This window comes from Triturus cristatus, chromosome 5_2, assembly GCF_964204655.1.
Source record: "Triturus cristatus chromosome 5_2, aTriCri1.1, whole genome shotgun sequence".
Lineage (NCBI taxonomy): Eukaryota > Metazoa > Chordata > Amphibia > Caudata > Salamandridae > Triturus > Triturus cristatus.
Window position 1 is genome coordinate 32,137,226 of NC_140588.1, and position 25,121 is coordinate 32,162,346.

General features: G+C 40.7%; 1 protein-coding gene across 1 annotated transcript in view; it reads right to left on the reverse strand.

The window, feature by feature from the left end:
* Nucleotides 1–25,121, reverse strand: part of GABBR2 (gamma-aminobutyric acid type B receptor subunit 2) — a 2,527,100-nt gene that overhangs the window by 2,246,789 nt on the left and 255,190 nt on the right. The gene's annotated exons all lie outside the window — the stretch shown is intronic.

Here is a 25,121-nt window from a genome sequence, read left to right on the forward strand (position 1 = left end):
ATATATATTCTATTTTATTGTTTGTATATATATATTTAATTATGGGAATGATATGCTACCCCAATTTTGTTTTCATCACCCGCCATAAATTCATGAACAAGCTATTATGATTATATTTCTCATTCTGGAGAGTATCACAATAATAAGCCGTGTATTTGCACATTGACCTAGTATTTTATATTCTTCTCAGGCAACTGATTTCAGCACATTTTCAGTACACTTCATGATCTGCCAGTTTTGCGTTATGAGAACATAGAATTTAATTATGTGTTTGATTTAGGGTCATGTTACAATACTAATTAGCCTGACATTACCTTCTGAATTCGTGCCGACAAGGAGTTCATATTTCTAATACTGATTGCGATGTATTCACATATTCGAAGATGTCTGCCGTTTTCTCTGTAACTATGTGGCGTGTTCAATGGTATTTCTCCTATGTCTATGTTGCGCATTCATCTTTGAATGGTTTATGTTTGCAAACCTGCCCTACCCCTGATCAAGGCGTGTTCTACGCCGAAACTCATTGGGTTTGTTCAGTAATATGGATTAAAATTATTAGATGCAGCAGTATTCATGGATTCATGACCTTTCATTACTAAAACCGTAGACAAGTGTGCGTCCGGTGCATTGCTGCTACAATACCGGAAGTGTTTTGGAATATTCTATTTTAACATGACTTAATGATTACAGCAGCTTTAGAGCACATTTTTAAGCGCTTTCTACTTTATGCAATTTGAAGTATGTACTAGAGGTAAAAATACTTTTGGTGATTTTCCTAATTTTGTTATTGGCTAGACCGTTAAAATGGGGTTAGAAAATTGGCCAGGTGGCAGTCCTACAGGTGGTTGATAGACCCCAGGTGGCTAAAGGCATTGCGTTTACAGCCCCCACCCACCATTATCATCAAAAGGACATGGACTTCTGCAGTACAGAGGGGAGGGAGACTGCAGGAAGACAGAACATTCCTTCTCTGCCCTGAACTGACACTTCTCAAGGTGTTGTCATCCAAGCGAACTCTGCAGCGTTGATGTTCCATGGACCTGTTCCTCTGCTTGGTCTCCGCAACAGCACCGCTCCCAACACACTACAGTAGAGTACTCTTACTGGACTCTGCTTGAGTGGGGGAGCAGAGAGGTTAAGTGCTGCTGCAGCCTGGGGTCTGTGTGTGGATACATGGTGGATGGTGAGTGCTGTGACTGTACAAGTGCAGGGTGAGTGATGTGTCTGTGAGACTGCAGCGAGAGTTGTGTGGTTGAATGAGTGCAAGAGAGCGGTGTGCATGTCTGAGTCCAAGGGTCATAATTGCTACGTTTCCGAGTTCCATGCATGACTAGCTAGGTCAGTCCTGTGTTTTTTCTTAGAATTCTGAGACTTGTACTTATAAATCCAGAACCACAAGTCCCAGAATTCTAAGAAAAAAAATTGAGACTAGCTTAACTAGTAACGCGTGAAACCGGAAAACTTGGCAGCTATGCAAGGTGAGTAATTAGAGTGCACTGGGTGAGTGGCAAGACTGTATGAGTGCAGGATGAAGGAGTTGGCGTTGCGAGTGTTGTGAATGGTGTGCCGGTCTGAGTGAGTGGTGTGAATGCACTGGATGAGAGGTATGTCCTTGTGAGCAGTATGCTTGTGTGAGTGTAGTGTGAGTGAAACAACGTATGGCTGAGTGCAGGGTAAGTGAAACTATATTTGTGTGTAATAGATGTGTCTGCGTGAGTGCAGGGAGAGTGTAAAGTCTGTGAGCCCATTTAAACCTTTTTCCCAGAAAATTGTTGCAAGATTTCTTGAAATATATGCAGACAATCCGCCATTCACACCCATTTTTTCTCAAATGTTCTTGCAGGGGAAAACATTTAAGTAGAACATGCTGCTATGGGTTTTTTAATGATAATTCCTGTAAGATTATGTATAGCCCAGCTGTAGTTGGACCCCCACCCCAACTCCACACTCCACAACCCATTTCTCTCCACCTCTTGGAATTCGTTTTTTGAAATGAGCAGACTGGGACAGTCCATTCTAAAAGACAATCTGGATAGAAAAGTTTTTTAACCAATTTGAATAGAGATCATATATTTAATGGAAACTTCCCATAATTAGATCACGGGGCAATTAACTACAGAGGTGGGGCCTGGGACTCCTTTTTGGATGCTTAATCTAGTCCTTTGTCCTCGTCGATGTTTTTCCTCTTTTTTTCTTTTCATATAACAATGAAGTAATCTGTGTATCAATTTTGTACTATCCACATGTCTAACAAGTGAATGAAAAACAAAAAAAAAGATTACACTTCTATAAAAATACACACAGGCCTTGTCAAAATATAGTTGATAAAAAACGATTTTTGTTTAAAAACAACATACACTAACTCTTGTTGTTTCCGAGTTATTGTGTACGCTGTAAAAAAACACAATGTTATAAAAAACACACCAACAACTACATTCAGCGCCTATTCAATAGTACAAAAAAACAGGAGTTTCTTGTGCATTTTATAATGAATTTGGCGATGAAGAAATGGGTTAAAGACTTTCTACTGTTTTAAACTACACTCAAAAACAATATTAAGGTGTGCACATGAAATAAAGAATGATGAAGCATTGGAAGAGCCACTTTCAAACTTACTATTATACATTTTTTAACAATTTATTTAATTTTGATTTCATGTTTGGCACACATTTTGATTTAGGTGTCTAGGCACGTAGAAATACATTTTGGAATGGATCAATATTCCCATCAGTAATTGGTTACCAAGTGTAATTTGTTTTTAGAAACTGGGGGTTTCACTCTAGTTGTACATCGAGCCATCTGTGGTGATCACTCGTGACTGAGTGTTGCGGTCAGTGCTTTAAATGGGAAAGAATAAGTGCAGGTACTCATTAAAATGAGCTACAGGTGTAGTGAGGGGACGGGGCTAGGGGCGGGGCTAAATGCCAGACATGATGATACTTAACGACTTCTATATTAGTTGCAGCACATACCAAAACACATGAGAAATGTGTTTAGTTAAGCAAAGCAAGTTAACTTATTACACAAAATGAAAGAGAAATGCGATAATATGTTAACATTTCCTTTTTTTTTGCAATAGTTGCACCTTTTTAATGTCATACTGTTAATTGCTGTTTGGCACAATACTATATATTTTTGAGCATGCGAGTAGGAAGAAACTGAAAATACCCCCACTTCGAACAAAAGATCTTATGGCACCAAGCAAATGAAGCAAACAATCATGACCCTCCCCAGAAGAAATCTCTTGTCTCTTCCATTGATCTATCCATTCATCCTTTCATCCTACCATTTACCTGCTGATGTCCACCATTTAACCTTTACATTCTATTGTCTATTCAGTCTTTCATCAATCATTCAGTTTATCACCATTCCGTCTATCCACCTTTCATATCCAAACCTATCCATTTATCTCCAAACCTATCCATTAATCCTTTCACTCATCCATCTCTTTATCCACCTTTTCCCTCATCCCTCAATCCATTCACTCATCCATCCATCAACCCTTTCACTCTTTTATTCCATCCACCTTTTCATTCCATCCACCCTTTCACTCAATCCCTGCTTTCACTCATCCATCATCTACCCTTTCATTCATCCATCCAATCTTTCACTTATCCACCCCTCATCAGCCCTTTTAGCCAATCATCCACCCTCTTTCACCCATGCATGCTTTCACTCATCCATCTATTCATCCATCCATCCAGACATCCACCCTTGCTCACTCACTCATCCATCCACACACTCACTCACCCACCCACCAACCCTTTTTTTCGTTATTTATGAATCTTTGTCGCTGAGCAGACATGTACACACAAAGTGCCACCCATTTCTTTAAAATACCTCCCGAGAGTGTCTTGATTCTCTCTCTTTCTCTCACTTTTTTCTTACAAAAACAGGAATACAAATGCAGGCAAACACACAAACATAGCAGACACACAAGGGCAGAGATGACATGAGCACCAGTTACATTACAGAAAGTCACATTAATTTTTGTTTTTGGCCTAGGACAATTAAGTCATTTGCTCAGAATCATAGGATGTTGATCTGAAGCTGGGACTCAAACCTATTTTCATAGTTCCTTGTTAGGCAGCTCTGACCGGCCCTAACATTACATCCTCACAATTTTCCTATCTGGGAAAGATGCCTCACAGCCTATGCAAACATAAACCCCCCACCAAGGCCTGAAAGACACTGCAGCGAAGGTGCTAACAACAGACACACAGCAAGGCCAATTCACGAACTCTCCCCTTTCCCAGCAAACTATAGCTTCAGGGCGCTAGCCTGGACAGGGAGCAGCGAAGAAAAGCAGAGAGACCCTTAGGCACCATTCCATCGCCCAATGTCCGCCTTCCCAATCCGCTGCTGGGTAGCGTGTAATCCCATCCCCCCCCCAGACTCGTACTGAGAGCTGCATTAATCTCGGGTGTCATGCTGTAATTAGATTTGTGGGGTAGGGGATAGGTTCACAGTCCCACACCTACAGAGTGATTGACTGGGCAGGGTCTGATTGGACCCTTAACTTTTATTCACAGAGGGCCGCAGGGCATTCACAACCCTAAACAGCCCTTAAGTGATGCAAATGAGCCGCTGCTGGATTGCTCAGCAGTGGCTCCATTCAGAGGCATACACTGCCTCTCCCTCCATTCTGCCTTCTCTTTTTCGGCAGCAGCCGAGCAGAGCACTTTGTGCGCAGCACAGTCTCCAGTGCCATCGAGCCTGCACTGCCTGACTTTACCCTGAGTACCGGTACTGTCCTTGGGGAAGGAAAGTTCCGGTACTCAAAGGGAGAAAAATAAAAAGTGGCGGTACTCCGTACCGGTGAGTACCGGCCCATTTAAAGCACTGGTTGCGGTGAAAAGTTGAAAATCCCTCTCTTCAGTCAATGTACATTGTTGCAAACAAACTATAGGTTGTTAGAGAAACAACCCTAAATCCATCACGTTTGTCCATTTCAATGCATTCAGTAGGAGCCTGGAGAAATTACTCAGTCTCTGCCTTTACCCAACTCTGCCTTCGAAATCAAATTACATTAGAACGGAAAGGCGAAAAGCTATAATGGGTACCAGGGATCTTTTGGGCTGTCACTTGCCAGAATCTTCAAGAATCACACACGTCTAAGGGAGCTCTTGTTTGTCTGCGTCTCAGTTAGGCTTCCTAGTGATGGCCAATGAGAGTAAGCCAAGAAAAGGTGAATCGAAACAGCAATCAGAAATCCGTGACTCGCGTTCTTTCCTTTGCGATGGTCTCTCCTAGTGGAACCTCTCAGGCAGTGGTACCAAAAGACCATTCTGCAATCTGTCCCCCACCAATGATGCATTTACTGTTCTTAAAGTGCCCACGCATTTGCAGACTGAATTAAGATGCCTTCTCAGAGCATGCAAAGTCACATCCTGTGCCTATAGATGGGACAATGGTACCACGTTCATGGGAGAGTGGCGTGGTCATGGATTTTAAGATTCTTGGCTGCCAAATTCCTGACCTTGTACAACCCTAGCATACTTCTACTTGATCTGTCCATTTAATTAACACTTGCAATGAAATAGCATTACATACTGAATAGCATACATTTATTACACATTAAAGTCTCATTTCATGAGTCTGCTCCTGTAGTGCAGGGTTCTCCAAAGTCGGTCATGGAGGGCCAGATCCATGCCAGATTTTTAGCATATCCCCATTTGGATAAATGTAGTTATCTTAAAAATCTGGCATGGATCCGGCCCTCCAGGACCAACTTTGAAGATCCTGCTGTAGTGAGCCCCTAGTTCCATGTGGGAGCCCATGAATTCATCCTGTAGATATACTATATGATTGATTGATTGATGTACTTATAGAGCGCAGCTATCACCCTACGGGCATCTTGGCGCTTGCATTGGGAACCCGTCCTGGTTTTTCCCTGTAAGATAACCCGTACTGGGCATCCCCAAGGTGAAAGCCAGGCATCCCGCCGCGGGGGGCCGTTGTGGAGATTAAGCAGGCTTGTTGCCCAGAGCTGCATAGTGTGAACTCGTGCTTAGAGTGGGCACCGAAGCGAGAATTATCGAGTCCGTGGACGATTGGGCTCTGGACCCTGCCGCGTCGGGAATCGAACCCAGGTCCCGGGTCTGATCTCTGCTTCAGGGTATGCCTCCTCTAACCATTGAGCTACACTTCTCCACAACCTGGGCAATGGGCATTCTCCATGATAGGCATTTCATATGCAAAAGGCGCTGTGCTAAGAAGGCCTATCAAAATCAAAGGAAATCAGAACACCCCTATCACAGCATTCCACTTGTATTGTACACAACTAATCAGCTCAAGTTTCTTATCAGAACACCACCACAGCACTTCACTCAGATTGCACACAAGTAATCAGCTCAAGTTTCTTATCAGAGAACTACCACACCCTTTCACTCTGATTGTTCACAAGCAGTCAGATCGAGTTTCTCATCAGGGCACTGCCACAGCATTTAACTTGGATTGTACACTGATAATCGAGTTTCTTATCAGAGCACTACCACAGCATTTCACTCAGATTGTACACAAGTAATCAATTAGAGTTCATTATCTGGACACTGCCACATCATTTCATTTAGATTGTTCACAAGTAATCAGTTCGAGTTTCTCTTCAGGGCTCTGACACAGCATTTCACTCAGATTGTACGCAAGTAATCAGCTCAAGTTTCTTATCAGAGCACTACCACACCCTTTCACTCTGATTGTTCACAAGCAGTCACATTGAGTTTCTTATCAGGGCACTGCCACAGCATTTCACTTGCATTGTACACTGATAATCGAGTTTCTTATCAGGGCACTGCCACAGCATTTCACTTGCATTGTACACTGATAATCGAGTTTCTTATCAGAGCACTACCACAGCATTTCACTCAGCTTGTACATGAGTAATAAATTCGAGTTTCTTATCTGGGCACTGCCACATCATTTCATTCAGATTTTACACGAGTAATCAGTTCGAGTTTCTCTTCAGGGCTCTGACACAGCATTTCACTCAGATTGTACACAAGTAATCAGCTCAAGTTTCTTATCAGAGCACTACCACACCGTTTCACTCAGATTGTACACAAGTAATCAGCTCAAGTTTCTTATCAGAGCACTACCACACTGTTTCACTCTGATTGTTCTCAAGCAGTCACATTGAGTTTCTTATCAGGGCACTGCCACAGCATTTCACTTGCATTGTACACTGATAATCGAGTTTCTTATCAGAGCACTACCACAGCATTTCACTCAGCTTGTACATGAGTAATACATTCGAGTTTCTTATCTGGGCACTGCCACATCATTTCATTCAGATTTTACACGAGTAATCAGTTCGAGTTTCTCTTCAGGGCTCTGACACAGCATTTCACTCAGATTGTACACAAGTAATCAGCTCAAGTTTCTTATCAGAGCACTACCACACCGTTTCACTCAGATTGTACACAAGTAATCAGCTCAAGTTTCTTATCAGAGCACTACCACACTGTTTCACTCTGATTGTTCACAAACAGTCACATTGAGTTTCTTATCAGGGCACTGCCACAGCATTTCACTTGCATTGTACACTGATAATCAGCTCGAGTTTCTTATCAGAGCACTACCACAGCATTTCACTCAGGTTGTACACGAGTAATCAATTCGAGTTTCTTATCTGGGCACTGTCACATCATTTCATTCAGATTTTACACGAGTAATCAGTTTGAGTTTCTTATCTGGGCACTGCCACAGCATTTCACCCAGATTGTTCATAAGTAACAGCTCAAATTTCTTATTACACTGCCACATAATTTCATTCAGATTGTTATCATGTGCTTAGCTTGAGATTCTTATTAGGGCACAAAACCTGACCTTTTGGGATCTGGTCAAATTCGCCCACAAAGGTTTAATCATGCGAAGCAATAAACACATAATCCATACAAATTTTATAGTTAAACGCAAGAGGAGAAAGATCATTCAGCTCAGACGCTGAACTAAAAATGTGTGTTCATAAAGCCCTAACAATGAGAAGAGAATGCTATGGGCCTCAGGCAGCACAGAACAGTAAATGTCTTATGTAAACAAAAGGATGACTCTCAAGCAAGTTATAAAGTCAGAAATCCAAGCATATCTGTATCATTTACATAGATTTGCAACTTAAATTCTCGAGCTTCACCACAATACCTAGGATTATGCACAGAAATTATATCAACGATTTTCCAGTTTACTCCTCCTAGACTGCATGTACCCTTGAAGTGATCCACAGATGAGACATTCCACAGGACCAAGTGCTGCTGAAATGCATTAGCACTTATAACTTTTTTCTCCTCAGGGAAAACGTTTTCCTGTGGAGAAAGCTATTCACATACACCATTGAAAACATGCAGTGTTTGGTATGCTCTCCCCCATGGAATCACTTTCCCCATCTCTTTTCGGAGTAAGTTCATAATCAAAGATCAAAATCATCGAATTAATACATTGATAGAGGAGAACACAATAAGGTTATATTGTGCAGGGGGTCGGAGATAGAATACGTTCATTTTATCATACAAAGGTGAATGCAGGGGCCATGTGTTTTTGAAATTTATGGAGTGTAAAACACTGGGCCTTTATATTAGAAATAGCCGGATAAGATTTTGGAAAAGCAAAGACTTTAAGGAGCCAGGTAATGTTGTGGTTGTGGGGAGATGTATAAAATGGCAGGAGATTCAGGCTAGACGTGGAACCAGCTGTAATTCGCATTTTTCTGACTTTCTCCAGATTACTCAATTGGTGAAGAAATTGTGTTTTCTATTGAGTGCTTCGGCCTCCTTTTTGCCAGCACGTTTTAGAGCTAAATTAAGGGGTGTTGGATATTGGTATATATTACTGTGTGACCAAAGGGAAAGCCCTGTAGTAACAAGGTTTCTAGATAAAATCTCCCAAGAAACTCAATGCATGTTTTCAGAACTAGAGTGGCAGTAGATTTCGCTGCGTGGTGATAAATTATTAAGAGCTGCTAATTTTAAAAGAATGGCATTTTTTTCCCGCTGGATGTCCTATTATACACCGAGTGCCCTGCATAAGATGTATCCAGAGGTAGAGGATAAGTGTTTTCGGTGTCAACAAAGGTGGCTGGGGGGTTGGCTTCATAATTTCTTTACATGCCCATCTTTAACCCAGTTTTGGGAAGAAGTGTTCTCTGCTTTTAATAAAAGTTTACAGAGAAAACTAAAACCAGAAACAGAGATCGCATTATTTGGCTTTGTAAGGCAATGATCGAATTCCCCAATCCCCAGAGGAGAGAAAGCATTTACAGCGATTTCTGCTTTGGTGACTCGTTCCTTGATCCTCCAGAACTGGAAGACAGCGAAAATCCCAACCCACCTAGATTGGTATAGAAAAATGCAACGTACTAAAACTTTCGAGGAAATTTACGCACAAAGGGTAGGGGCCACTAGGAAATTCTTAGCAGTTTGGAAATGTATGGTCTAAATGGAAAGTAAAAGGTGCAGTGGTTTAGATCAAAGTGGGTTGAGATAAGTGTGTTAGTCATTTTTTTTAAATTTTATTATGAAAATGTTAATATGCACTGCACTTTATTCTATACATCCAGAATGCGAGAGATTAGCTCCCCCACCCCCCCTTTGGGTAAAGTTGAATATAATAACTTGATTATAGTAAAATGGTTCTGCACTGCACTTTATTATTCATTATTTGCACATTGCACCTTCTTTTGATAGCCGTATGAGAAACATCTGTACGCAAGGAGGAAGAAGTGAAATGGATTTCAGCTATAAGTTAAGATGATAGATTGAATTTTATTTGTACAAACTAATAATAACTGTCTGTATTTTTAAGGTTTTTCATTGTCCGTTTTAATTCTGCTAAATAAAATAAAAAAGATTATATTGTGCCTTTGAGGTTTGAGTATAAAGAAAGAGAGGAGATTAGCAACAAAAGGTGCATTTTTACAGTAATTGTAGCAGAAATGACATTACATTTAGATAATTAAGACTGCATGATGTACAGTTTCACAAAGTAACAGGTTAGTACAGAAGGAGACAAACAGGTCGCCAAATCAATCACAATAAATAATATTTACAAAAATAGTAGCAAATGCTGTCATTAAGAGTTTTTAGGATTGCAGACATTTAAATAGTCCATATGATCGTACTGACCTAATGGCTAGGGGAATGGAGCTCCCCCACTCCGGGTGTACTTCACAAGAAGGATTGCTTGAGTGTTTTAGTCTTTTTATAACCAAGAGTTTGGAGAAGAAGGGTGTCTGCACTCTAAAGGTGGCATTGCTATCCTGAGACAACCAGTTTTTGGGTGAGATGCTTCAGTCTTTCTGCATGCAGTGTCATATATGTGATTCATGAAAGACTTAAGATAATCTTTGTTTCAATGGGAAGCTCATTTTCCATTGAAATGGTGATTGTATTTTGCAGAGATGTAGCTTTACTCATAAAACTATCTAATGCACAAACACTAATGAGTAAATATTGGGTTTCAGCGAATATTTATTATATGTGCATCACCTAGTAGAGTCTTGGTTTGTTTTGGACCTATTAAAATGTTTGTTTCTACCACACTTAAGAATTACAAAAAAAATGTGCTTCATTTGTGCTTTCCTACCTGCTAATATATTTTAAAATGTCTACACTCTACAGTTCATTTACAGGCATTTGAATTTCTCGTGTGTTAGAAAATAATTTACATTTTACAGCCTTTCCTTTAACACCCCTCGTAACAAAACAACATTGCCAGATAGTTCACTTTAAATAAAATCTTCTCACTTTACAGCCAGAAAAAAAGTAAACGCCAATCTCCATGTTAAAAAAGTAAGCAGCAACTTCTCAGAAAACATAGTAATAAGGTGGGCAGGTTAACAGTCATGTCCGCCAGGCTCTAAAACAGTCCCTAAGTCCAGTCTTTATTTATATACCAGTGACTCTGCACTATCAGTTTGTCAAAACCACTTTTGAACAGGTTTAGAGCAATTGGGTTCGGATCAAGAGGAATTTAGTTCTGAGATAATTTCATTTCTAGTGGTGGTGTCACTTACGTGTCTGAATATCATTCAGAATCATGAATACTACATCTTTTCGGAAGGAGCTTTTTAAATTGAGCTGAGTGTTATCAGCACAAAAGTGATAAACGATGTCAGTGTGGTTTAAGAATGGAAGAAAGAGTTTTCATGTGTAGGATACAGTGAGAAGGAAAGAGCATTCAACATTCAGGAACCTCAAGAATGTGCTGTGAAACAGAACACTAGCAGTGAACTACATTTCCCAGTCAGCCACAGACTACTGTGTGTCTAGAAAGATGGCAGCCATCTTGGATTTTCAGATATAACTTTCTTCGTGGTGCATGGCGTCCTTGTTAGGCAAACATTCTACAATGTTTCTGTAGCCAGGACCTCAGAACATAGATGATGGGTTTCAAGTGAAAAAAAGTCTGACTTCCTAAAGAATTGAACAATGTACATTTTGAATTACAGAGAAGTAATCCTGAAGTAGTGTGATTAAAACTAAACTTTGAAATATTTCTTGCATGTTGATCTTGCACTCAAAACCAAACTCTTAGCACTGAGGTTGTATGTTCTGCTTAGAGTTCCTGTGAAGGAACAGGACTAATTCCTAAGAGGACATTACACATGTGCATATTAATACATGTAATCAAAGTATTAGATTTTCCTTACACATATATTCACTGAAAAAAACAGAGGTTAAAAGGACGTTATAGTTAGGTGAAAATCACAGTTAAAACATATAGTTTTAAACCAACAAAACCACAGAAATTCACCAGGTATAGTTCTCTCAAGCAACTATACCTCGTGGCCTAAAGTAACTATAACGTGTGTTCCCACCATTTACAGTGTTCTCATTAATGGTGTAATTTCAGATGCTGCAGTGAGGTTATCACTGGTGTCATAGAACATGTAATGAGTGATGTAATATTGGAGGTAATTAGCTGTGCATGGAGAGCTCACATGTTAGTTACTTTAGGGCACGAGTTACAGTTACTTGAGATAACTATACCTGTTAATTTCAGTGGTTTTGTTAATTAAAAACTGTATGTTTTAACTGACATTTTCACCTCACTATGACGTCCCTGCATGGGTTTGGATGTAGTGCCTGCCATGTGGCCAGGCCCTATGTCCAACCCCCTGGACAGCCAACATCCACTGGCGCGCATGGGAATGGGTTGGACACAGGCTAGTCCTGTGGCCAGGCTCTGATTTCAAATCCTTGCAGGCAGTCAACCCCACACCGCACACAGCATTTGGATAGATAGATAGATAGATAGATAGATAGATAGATAGATAGATAGATAGATAGATAGATAGATAGATAGATAGATAGATAGATAGATAGATAGATAGATAGATAGATAGATAGATAGATAGACAGATAGACAGATAGATAGATATGAGTGGGGAGCCACAGTATAATATTAGAGTTCCTTATTTTTTCGATATCACAAAAGTAGAAAATATGCTCCCCTTCCACAAAAGAGTGTGCAGTGATAAAGCTTGATGCATTTATTCTAAATATAGGGTAAGACATTTGTGCCAATGCATATATTTTGTAAGATATTAATATTCCCTTGTGTTTAACTTTCAGAAATTTCCAGTTACCTATCAATGAATAAAAGTAGCTATACAGAGATATTGCTAAGGCACATCTATTCACAATTCTTGATCGTTTTTAGTATTCCAGCATCACTTTAAAATCAGGATGAAGTTTGAGACTTCGTTGTTTTCTCTCTATTATTGTGGCTAATCATCTTTCTCAGTATCTGTAAGTCAAAAAATGACTTCTCTATTACGTTAGCGTCGTGATGCCCCTTGTGGTGATCAATCATTTTATAAATTCAAAATTACATCACAAACGATGCTAAAAAGCCATATTTAGTTGCACTGTAGATATTGTTAAAACGTTTCTTTAGTGCCAAGAAGCTCAATGGTGAGATCAGGCACTTAGTCGTACTACAGTACATCACAAACAATATTAAAATGCCAAAAATAATAACACTAAATACATTAGACTTGTTTACTTCCACACCAAGAAGCTAGAGAGCAGTAAACATAATTAATATTAACAATATCAAAAAGCCAAAGTCAGTAGCACAGTGGATATAAATCTCATTTGACATCAAATTTTGCCTTACATATTATTTATTAGCAGGGTTCTTTAGGTTCGAGATGGGACTGGTATGGCGCTGAGGTACAGACTTGTTTTTATATTTAGCCCAAAGTTGGAGTGGTGCACCACCTGTTAAATGTGAAGGGAGTTGTTTCCAATAAATATCACAGTCTTTAACACAAGGCCACCGATTACGGATAAAAGCGGGCCCGTGAGGATGGCGAGAAAGCGTGTAGATCTTTAGCCGTAAGAGAGCGCGAGATAAGTTGAACAAGAAAAATGGAGGGAAAGAAGTGTTGAATGACAATTAGGTCTAACGGTAGTCAAAGGCAAACATAGAGAAGTATAATAATGTTCCCCGTGGGCAGAGCATGAATATGGGCCTACCTGTGTGAACAAGTGTAGAGCAGCCGTCCGCTCCCATGGAAAGTATGATCTGGCGAGTAACGTGGCGCGGTTTAAATAGAAAGCAAAAACCGCGGAGAAGACCGAGGAGTGTGCAATCAGGCACGTAGATAGACGCGTACCGACAGGAGGATGTCCTAGTGGCTGAGGGATAAACGGATGAATCCGTATCCTCTGTGTGGTCTGTTGGTACTGTGGTGGCAGTGACAGCAAAAGTTTGGTGTACTGACAAGTAAATGTCAATAAAAGCATGCCGGTATGTGCACTAGTTTACGGTGATCGCAAAGCAGTTTGCGTCATAATAGTGTGAGTCTTAGCAAGGAGATAAAATAAAAGTACAAAATGAAAAAAGTACACAGTAAGAGTATAACTATTCTGGGTGGATGTTTCTAAGGAACAGACAAGTGCGTAGTAGAAAATATACTGAAAAACATATTAATAAGAAGAATATATCTGGAAAATGAATCCACAAACGATGAAAAGTCAGTTTCTGCGCCTGTGTGGGCTAGTGGCCAGACATCTGCGTGGATGGTTATGACAAAAAAGGTCATAGATATTTATCGAGCAAGGATATATAGTACAAGTAAGCTGGTGCTAAAGAGTACAAGAAAAGAGTATAGGTATTCCTGGTCGATGTTTCTGAGGAGGAGATAAGTATGTTGCATAATAACAGAGAACTACAGTATCAATGCGTAACGTACTGGTAGCCAAGTAAATCCATAAGTAGTGATTAGAGAGCAGGAGGGATGTGGTTCTGCCTAACTATGATGTGTAACATGGGAGTATACTGAGGTAGAGTTGGCCTGGGTGGTAGTCTGTGGCAGTGATTGTCAGAGAAAGTAGTGAAGTTCGTGGTCGGTGTTGTGCATATCCACCTAGCTTCAGTCCTTCTAAGTATGAGTTCCCTGTTCCCACCCCGGTTACAGGGTGGGATGTGGTCGATACCTAAAAAACTGAATTTGATGGGTCCCGTGTGTGTTGTACGGTAGTGTTCAGTCATTGGGTACCTATCGTCATTGTTAATGAGCGCCCTGCGATGTTCTTGGATCCTGGTCTTGAGATTGCGAACTGTGCTGCCCACGTATATGGTACCGCACGGGCACTCGAGTATGTAAATGATGAACTGAGTGTTGCAGGTTATGTGATGTTTGATTTTGTGCATGTGGTCGGAGTTATGGTTCCATTCCTTGCATTTGTTCTTACCCAGGCAGCAGATGTTACAATTCATGCAGGTAAAGAAGCCTGCAGGCGGTTGTGGTAACCAGGTGTGTGTGTGCTTGCCCTATTGGTGGTAACATAGCTGGGGCAAAGGGAGTTTCTCAAGGTGCGTCCTCTTCTGAAGATCAGCGCCGGGCAGTCGGTCATGAAGGGTCGTAGCGAAGGGATTTCAACTAGTAGATGCCAGTGTTTTCTGAAGGCCTTGAATATCCGATTGCTGTGGGCTGTGTATTCTGTGAAAAAGGCTATTCTGTTGCTGTGATGTTGTGTTTTCCCCGTCTCTTGTGTGGTTTTGTCGGCAAGTGTGCCGGCTCTAGGTAGGGCAAGTACTCTTTGTTCTGCTCTGTCTATCACTTTTTGGTCATAGCCTCTTGTTCTGAAGCGTTCCTTAATCTCTGTGATGTTCTTTTTGAATCCCACCTCTTCACTACATGTGTGTCTTGCCCTAACCATTTCTCCGTATGGAATGTTCGAGAGAACTGATTTGGCGTGTGCGCTGTCAGCGTGTAGTATGCTGTTACAAGAGGTGGATTTGCGGTGTAGTGAGCTGTGAACCTCTCCGTCTTTCACAAATAAATTGATGTCCAAGAATTCTATGTGATCTTGATGGTGTTGCATAGTGAGTTGGACATTATATGGGTTGTCATTGAGGTATTGCAGATATTCATGTAATAGTAGTTCTGTGCCTGACCATAGACAGATTATGTCATCTATGTACCTCCCCCAGTATATGATGTATTTGGTCCAGGGGGAGGCACTTCTTGCCCAGGCATGCTCCTTTTCTTACCAGCCCATAAAGAGTCCAGCGTACGAAGGAGCGAATTTTGAACCCATAGCGGTCCCCTGTAGTTGGTGGAACCATTTGTCATCCTGCTTAAAGAAACTGTTACTCAGAATGAGCTCTATCATGTCCATTAGCATGTTGTTGTAAGCATAGTGGTCTGCCCCTTCTGTGTCTAAGTAATGACGGGTGGCCAGCATGCCGAAATGTTTGTGTATGCATGTGTAAAGTCCCACCACGTCTAAGGTAAAGAATCTCAGCTCTTCTGGCCATGTAAATCCTTCTAAATTGGCTAGTATGTCTTTGTGGGAACAGGTAACTCATTCTTAGAAGGACTGAAGCTAGGTGGATATGCAAACTAGATGCAGTGAAGCGGGGACACAACACCGACCACGAGCTTCACTACTTTCTCTGACAATCACTCCCACAGACTACCACCCAGGCCAACTCTACCTCAGTATACTCCCATGTTACACAACATACTTAGACTGAACCACATCCCTCCTGCTCTCTAATCACTACTTATGGATTTACTTGGCTTTCTATTTAAACTGCATCCACGTTACTCGCCAGATCATACTTTCCATCGGAGCGGACGGCTGCTCTACACTTGTTCACACAGATAGGCCCATATTCATGCTCTGCCCACGGGGAACATTATTATACTTCTCTATGTTTGCCTTTGACTACCGTTAGACCTAATTGTCATTCAACACTTCTTTCCCTCCATTTTTCTTGTTCAACTTATCTCGCGCTCTCTTACGGCTAAAGATCTACACGCTTTCTCGGCATCCTTATGGGCCCGCTTTTATCCGTAATCGGTGGCCGTGTGTTAAAGACTGTGATATTTATTGGAAACAACTCCCTTCACATTTAACAGGTGGTGCACCACTCCAACTTTGGGCTCAGTATCTCTCTGCTTTGCAGTTAGCACCAAACAGCGGCTGGTGCTGGAGTAGTCTGTGCACACCAAACTTAATTGACGACTCACGATCACACTAAGGGAACACTACAGGTGAGGTGCGGTCATTGTGTCCGCCGTTGTCCGCCTCTGCAATCTTGTTTTTATATTTAGCAATGGCCGTTTTCTCACTTTATTTTCAGGCACGAAAGGGTTTCATGCTGTAGCCGGAAAAAAGATTTTGTACGCTGTAAAAGGAGGGGATCGCTTGTCCAACTGTGCCCACAAATTCAACTCGGATTTTGGTTAATTGTAGGAAAAAGGCAACGAATATGCAAATTAGCTTTGGCGTAAAAGCAAGCGGCGACAGACTGGTTTTGCAAGGGAGCTGAGATTGTTAATTATTTGGCAGATCTGTAAGATGCCACTTAGCAATTGGAGAGCAGCTCGAGTTTGCCTTTCTGTAAATAACCCGACAGAATCAAATTAAAGATGATTCCACCAAAAAATGGAATGAAACAATTTAAAATGCACAGCAAAATTTAGCTTCATCTCCGGACTTTTCTCAACTAATATAAAGCATTCGAAAGTCCAGTCACACCAACTTTCCTTACTTGATATCTTATTGTCTAACTTGAACACCCAGGAAATTATCCTCGATGTTATTAACGATCTAGTGAGGCAAATTTTATATATCGTTCTAAAAAAATATAAGATATAGCCGAATCGTGTAATCGACTAATAATTAATCATAGTCCTTTATAGATGGCTAGAACCTTTTTTTTCACATGAGCTTCACATTCTGCTAATGATAGTTTGACGTCATTCTTCAACCTATTTAATAATAGGCATGTCATGCTCTCTTGCATAACGTTGCAAAACATCTGCGTGCACCAAGTGCAAAAAGAAAGTATGTTGGTGCGAAAAAAATGTTTTTTTACGAATGAAAAAACGTGCACGAGATTGCTTAACATAAAGTGCCTCACAAGTGTCCACGACTCCCTCCCCCCCACCATGCTTGCAGCTGGTAGGGAGCACTGCCCTAGTAACATCCAGGCCCCAATAGAGTCCTGCCAAAATCCCTAACGCAGAGCACGTTTTAAGGTCACGCTGCAGTCGGTCTAAAAATGTGACGTAATATTGACTCACCATCCAGGCGTGCAATATGTAAACCGGTCAGGGGGTAACACAGGCCCCCCGCATCCCCCGCGGTGCGGGGGGGGGGCGAGCTGCAGGGGCCTCCCTCAGCCCAGTACTAAGGCCTTAGAGCTTCGGATTAAATCCGGAGTGGGGGCCCCTCCATGTACCTTGCAGGGCCCCCCCCCCTGAGCTTTCTTTACGCTACTGAAACTGGTGCTAATTTAGATATGGAACCCTCGCATGGCTACTGGACGTCATCTCTTTGGGTCCACCTCACTCTAATATGCTCATCCAGACCATAAAAAGTGTGGGCCAAGCAGTTGTAGCACACTCCGAGTCTGCAGAGGGGCAATATATTCTTGCCTTCACACCAACATTGTGCGCCAGCAAAAAGAAAGGTGCTTACCATAGTTCTGGCGCGCCTTAGTGGAATATGCTTTGCGGTGATACACAAATATTGTTGCCTATTGCTTCACCTTTTGATCATTACTACGCAATTCTATTTAAATAATTAACAAGGGATCTATAACAAAATAAAGGTTATTTCTTTTTTAAATCTTTTTCTTTATTTGATTATTGACACAAGTCATGGCAGGCACAATATACATAGGAAAAACAAAGAATACAAAAAATAAAGGCAGGCAGTGATACAGGGACTTGTCCATATGCAACATGAAGTAGATTTAGAAAGCCCCTAACAAATAAAGGTTATTTCTAATGTAATTACAATTGAATATTTGTCAATGAAGGCTAATTGATCTTTCAGAAACTCATGTATCAAATACTGAAAACTCTGGTCAAGCTATTTTAAAACTATAACTCAGTGATTATTGGCGCATCATAATCCTTTACTTAGACAAGATGATGGAACAACATGAAGAATGAATACATTTCTGACAGAACCCCCATCTTGGTTTGTGTCACTTTTGTGCAGCATCAATGGTTATTAGATGCAGATACTAACTGGAAATGGAGGCCTTAAACAAATGGCTTCCTAGTTTCAATAGGAAAACACTCAGTAAGAAAAGCCTGAATGGTGCAGTTGAATAAATAGAAAAAACATTTGACCACACATTTCAAGGATAGAATGAATTCCATATACAATAATCAGAAGCTTCAGCTTTCTTGCGAGATGGGCAGTGGCAGTCCAGATTCTGAGGTCTTTGGGCGGTGTCCTTACATCTACAAACTTGCAGAAGCCAAGTAATCTCTTCTAGATCTCCCATTAAGGTTATTCCAGTAATCTAACCAGTCGACTGGGAACATACGTAGCCTTCTTCTGATGATACGGTGTATTCCTTGGACAATTGTTTTTGTCTAAACTATCTATTATGTCACGGAAATACATAAGAATATATTTCAACCCTTAGGCCCCAATTATCAGAGTTTTCCAACCGCTGTTTGCACAGGAGTAAGAATTCCAAATTGTGTGGCATTTACCAAACTCAAAGTAGTGAGTACTATAACATCTTCACCCTACATTAAATTTCAGCAGGTCAAATGTGCCTAAATTTGATATGGGGAAAGATAGGATATTTACCGTGACATATTGATTCTGGAGCGGTAGGCACCAGAATAAACAAATGTCTTACCCTAAAACTCCGAGCTAGCCCATTCTATTGCATCTGATAAATTCTGAACTGGGGGTGGGGTCTCTGGTTCAATAGGGAGCAAAAGATAGCACCTTCTTACCATGCAGCCTCGGTTCTTTACTTCCCTCAGCATTTGTGTAGACATAAGAATAATTCCTAGAGCATGTCTGCACTAAGTTGTGCTATATTCACTTGTGCCACATAGGGTTCGATCGAAAATGGAACATGTGAAAAATGTACTCCCTTTTTACGGGAACACCAGCCCTACCAAAAAAGATGCAATATTCTCATACCAAGCACATTTATGTTGTACTGAGCCCCAGACATGAGCACCTGCATAAAAGAGCTTCACACAGAGTACCTCAATATGTTCTCTCCACTGCTTTAAACAGCTTAATTTATTCCAAATAGTTTATCATCTACTGTTGGGAAATAGCTTCCCATACTTTGTATTGTTATGCTTTATGGTCTATTTTGTAATCCTGTATTGTAAAGATTACAACTACAATTAAGACTCTCGGTTTTCCATTTCCAGTGCTTTTTATACATAAATACTGATAAAACAATGTTTCACTACATTTCTAAACATGGAACTCAAAATGCGGTCAGTAAGGACTATAGATACATTAATTATAGCTAGGTCAGAGTTTCCAAGGGAAGAGCGCTTATTGTTTCACTGAAAACTTTGACACTGTTTAACGAATTTTCACAGAAATTTTCAAAAGAAAGATTCATTCACCGCAGCTCCTTCCTGGAAAGTTTTGGGGTGATCCGTCAGGCGGAGGCCAAGAAAAAGGAGATCCCAAAACGCAACTTCTTCATTGAATTTCTAAAGGGAATTTTAGACAGCTTTACAACCAAAATGGCTGAACAAAATTACAATGTGATGTCATCAATTATGTCATTCCACATGTCATAAGTGATGTAATATGTGAGATCATAAGCAGTGCATGACAGGTGTACAAGCCATAAATAGCTCAGTAAATTAACTGTGTTTTTTTAGTTCATAACTGTAGGGTTGCGTACTCGCCCCATTTCTTTTTTCTATCTACACTAATGGGGTAGAGGCGCCCCTGTCGGACTCAACATCAGTCGTTCCTAAAATTAACAACGTTTGCACCCCAATTCTCCTGTATGCTGACGATGCAGTGCTAATTGCCCGCATGGTCCTGGCCCTGCAAAAGTTACTAAACATCTATGTAACCTACATGCAAAAAGTAGGGCTTAAAACTAACGAAGAAAATTCTTTAATCTTAATCACTGGCCGGAAGGACAGGAAGGTCCAGAGTTTCTATATATCTGGGAAGAAAATAGCCCATACCGATACCTTTTCTTATTTAGGCGTAACATTTGATAGGCAACTATCATGGTCCCATATGCTCGCTACTAGGGGGTTATCACTTGAGAGGAGTGTCATTGCTCTCCATTCATTTATGAAAAAATTGGGGGCGAAACCTATCGACATGGTAAAAAAGGTGTATGCAGCTAAATCGGTGTCTGTAGCAACCTAAGGGGCAGGCATATGGGGTTATACCAACCTGTCTACCCTCCAAGTGATATAGGACACCTTTTGGAAAAAGCTAGAGGGCCTCCCCATAAGCTGCTCTAACCTTATTACTCACACAGAATTGGAGGTCCCAAATTTGATTGGTACAATCACTTTGGCTCAATTTAACTTGGGGCACTCCATTTGGAGAAGGGAGTCTATTCACATTACTCAAAAACTAATTGAAGACTGTTTATCCATGGAAAATGTCCATAGGATTCCATGGATTTCGTATATCAAATCTACTCTCTCCTCCTTAGGCTTAGAGCGTTTATTTGTTGCCCCCAGGGACTGTTTGAGTATTTCAAAACGTGAGATAAAATCCTGTTTTCTTAAACAAAGGGCAGACGCTAGATTGCAAACAAATTGTACAAAGGTATCGGTAAAATTATACCTTGAAGGTCCGAAGGCTCAGGAAGGGATAATGTCATATTTATTTACTGTGACTAACTCATGCCATAGATTCTTTTTAATCAGATTCCGACTGAATTTTATCCCTTGTATGTTGGCACATCCTGAAGGAATCTATTCCATAAATGAATTACCTTTTTGTCCCAGTGATGGTATCTGTGCACAATCAAATTTACATATTGTTTTCTCCTGCAAATTTTACATGGAACCTAGCAAAAGATTTATTCTGCCCCTGATGCACAAATTTCACTTTAAACAATGTCGTGTAGCAATGTTCTTTTTACAATCTCTGCCTAATCCTATGGTTTTTTAACTCAATCATGGAAGAATCGGCGGCTGTATAATACTAGCGAATGAACTTCAAATTGTTCTTATTAATTGTTTTTTAATTGTGATTGTTATAATTTTGATTTGATCATTTTTATACTGATATGTACATAACTTTTGCTTCTGCATTGACTGATGTCTTGAATTCATCTGTACTTTTATGATCTTATATTATAAGTATCAAATAATGTAAATTGACTGACTGACTGACTTGTTCAAAACTTTGTTTTTTAACTGACAATTCCACCTAACTATCGCTTTACCCTTTGGTTTATTCAGTGGATTTATAAAGCCCCCACCATGCACAGTGATCACATCAAAGATGTCATTTCAAATGTTTCAGTGAGGTTATCAATGATGTTATCGAACATGTCATGAGTGTTGTAATATGTGGGATAATTAGCTGGGAATTGCGAGGGCACGAGTTATTATTTCCTCAGTTACTAAAGACAACTATATTTTTTGTTTAAAACATTATGTTGTCACTGAAAGTTTCACCGTACCATAACGTCACTTTAGCCTTTGCTTTTTTCAGTGAATTTCTAGGTTTTTTAATGTAAAGTAATATTTTATGACCATATGTAAGGCCATCCTCCTGCTACACAAGGCCTTTAGTGGTGCTCGGCGGGCACTGCAGCCAACCTTTTGCAGCATAAAATGGTATGCTAAGTATGGCCATGCGTCCAGCCACCCCCACAGACAGCCAACCCCCACACCAAAGGTCATGCATGGCATGGGTTTGTCCAAGGGGCCTGCAACCAGGCCCAGCATCCAACCCCTTGCAAACTGCCAACCTCCTGCCCCACACGGCCTCTTGGCATGCGTAGCATGTGGTTGGTCTTCCAGGTCCTGGATGCACTCGGGTAGACTAACTAACCTTGCCAAAGAGTAACAACATCAAAATATAAAAAGCAAGCCTACTACCATCTCTCTCCAAAAAATCATCATCATTTTTGGTTTAATATATATTTCAGTAATTCACACAATGCAATGTTTAATAATTGTGATTATTATAAAAATGTTTAACAAAACATATGTCTGTATGTCTTTCTTTTGACATAGTTTTATTATTGCCTTTTATGGACTGAAAAACGTTACAAATAAATGTTTACGATTGCATTATGTGGGATCGAAAGTGTTAGAGGCATTATTTTTCTTGGAGTCTCTCTTTTAACCTTTTTCAGCCCATATAGTACAATCATAAAAACAACCAAAAGAGGGTCTCCAGCTGAAGAGCATAGAGCTCCAGCTAGGAGTGCTTAAAAACATATGGTAAGTTCTCCTGGAGTCATTGTTTTAATGACCCAGGATTCTATACAAGGCATTTTTTTAATTAAGTGGAGGGGCCACGAAGCCTCCCCTCCCCGAGCACCAATTCTACAATTCAGCCTGTCGGCACTATGTGTGGACTCAACCTGTTTTTAAGATACAGTTTTCCAGCATATAAATAACCAAGTCTTTTTACGCGTGTTTGGATAACTTTTTTTTTAGTTTTATGTCACCACCTTTTGGTAAAAACTCAGTTTAAGAGTTCTGCTATACCACCGTTCTTCACCACCGCTTATTTATGCCAATACACAGTGGTCTATGACATACTCTAAGATGGCCTCCAATGTTGGACGATAAATCCACACACAGGGGCTCACTGCCTTGAGAATGAACATGCCCCGTCTCTCCCCATTGGCTGTGCGGCTACAACCCTGGCCTGCACACGTTACACCTGAAAACAATGGATCTGATTACCAGCAGTATAAAAGACAGGCTGTCTCCTCTGCTCAGTCTCAACTGAGGCATGCAGAGGAGGGTAGGACTTGTGGGCTCCTCGTGACGAAGTTATGTGAGTATGGTTGTCTCTCTTGTACATTGCCTTTCCCCACTATGGCCATTTAGGTCCCGTTGTTTAACTGCCTTTTTAAAATCCTGTTTACCATTACCTTGCTCCTACAGTTAGCAGTGGTACACTACCCTCTGCTTATTGGCCTTTAGGGCATTTTTGACTAATTCAAAGGACATTCCTGTGGACATCCTATCACTTATGATATGATGTGTGACACCAACAAAGATTTTATGTTGCCTGTCCCATGTATGCCCACTTGCCTGTGATGTTATTGTGTGTACTAGTGTGTTTACTTCACTTTCTTCATGATGTGGTGAATGATCAGCACAATCAATAGCATGTGCATGTCTATCTTTGGAGTCACCACCATTCAATGTGTAGGACAAGCAATCCTGGTGACGCTTTGGACCATATATGCAAAATATTTGTTTATTTTGCGTTCTTTTTATTTTTTTCCTTTACCTTTCAGGTTGGATGGTCAATTTGTATCTCTCATTGAACCAAGTATCTTGTTTTAGGGGAATATCTACATTGCACACCACGTGTTGGTGTGGGGTAGGGTTACACCACTTTTTTAGGTCCTAAAAAAGTGCTGTGGATCCTTTTTTCAGCCATTGTGCGCGAAACATGTCAACCTGACAACACTCATGGATTTAGCCTGCTGGGGTACCCATCCGCATACGGTAGCCCCACTTTTATTATGTTTTTTTAACCATGTCCAGAGAACCACCAGCGACCCTTTGTGGGGCCCGGAGGGCATTGCAGCACCAGTCCTACGAGGACCATGCCTGATGATGAAGCCTGACATCCCCGGGGATGTGTGAATACACCAATAAATAATCCTTAGGATTTCACATTTCTCCGTCCTCCCTTTTCTCTTCTTTGCCTTCTTAGTGGAACACTACCTCTACTGTCTGTTGTACTATAGATGTACACCAAATCACAGAAAGGGCTCTTTCTGGACCAAAAGCTAGCTTTCTGCCAAATTTGGTGTAATTCCGTCCAGTGGTTCAGGCTGTAGTTTTATCTAAATTCTCTATGGGAAGTCACATGGGAAACCCAGTTTTTTGACCTCATATGTTTCTCAACCCCTGCTTGATGGGTCACCCTGAAACTTGCCATGCGCAACTAGAAACAGGAAGCCACTTTTTTAGAAAATGTAATTAAGATTTGTCAAATGGCGACAATATTATAAGCTAGTCAAAAAACGCTTTTCCTATGGAAACTAGGCCCTAACTAGAATTGCCTACTAGCAAAATATATATATATATTAGATGTATATAAAGTCCAATACTCCTCTCACACGTAGGAATGGGTACGACACTGCTCGGGTTGGATTCAAGTGGTTTTATTCAGTGTAGTATTTTCAGTGCATAGTTCCTAAGTCCAAGAAACGCTGTGGCAGACGCATTTCCGCCGTGTGGCTTTCATCAGTGCCGGTTTCACTGGCAGGTCATTTCACCTGGGGTTCATTTTAATGTTGAGACGCCCATTAAGTAAGTGGGAATTTCAAACAACCAGTGGTGTCTCAACTATGTTGGCCCTCGGACCGCCGCATATATATATAGATAACTATAACTTGCGCCCCCGTAATACACTGCTGATGACATCACATATTACATCACTCATGACATGGTCAGAGACATCACCAATGACATCACATCTCAAATGACATCACTGATGCATCATCCAGTGAATGTGTGTTTCTTTAAAGTTTAAATATGTTTTATATAGATATATATGCCAAGGTGTATTGAAGAATGAGTGGGTGTATAAGTGTCTGAATGGATGATTTAGTAGGTGCGTGACTGATTGTATAAGTAACTGATTAAGCGTATCTTACTGAATGCATGGGTTAGTGAGTAAACTGTGTAAATG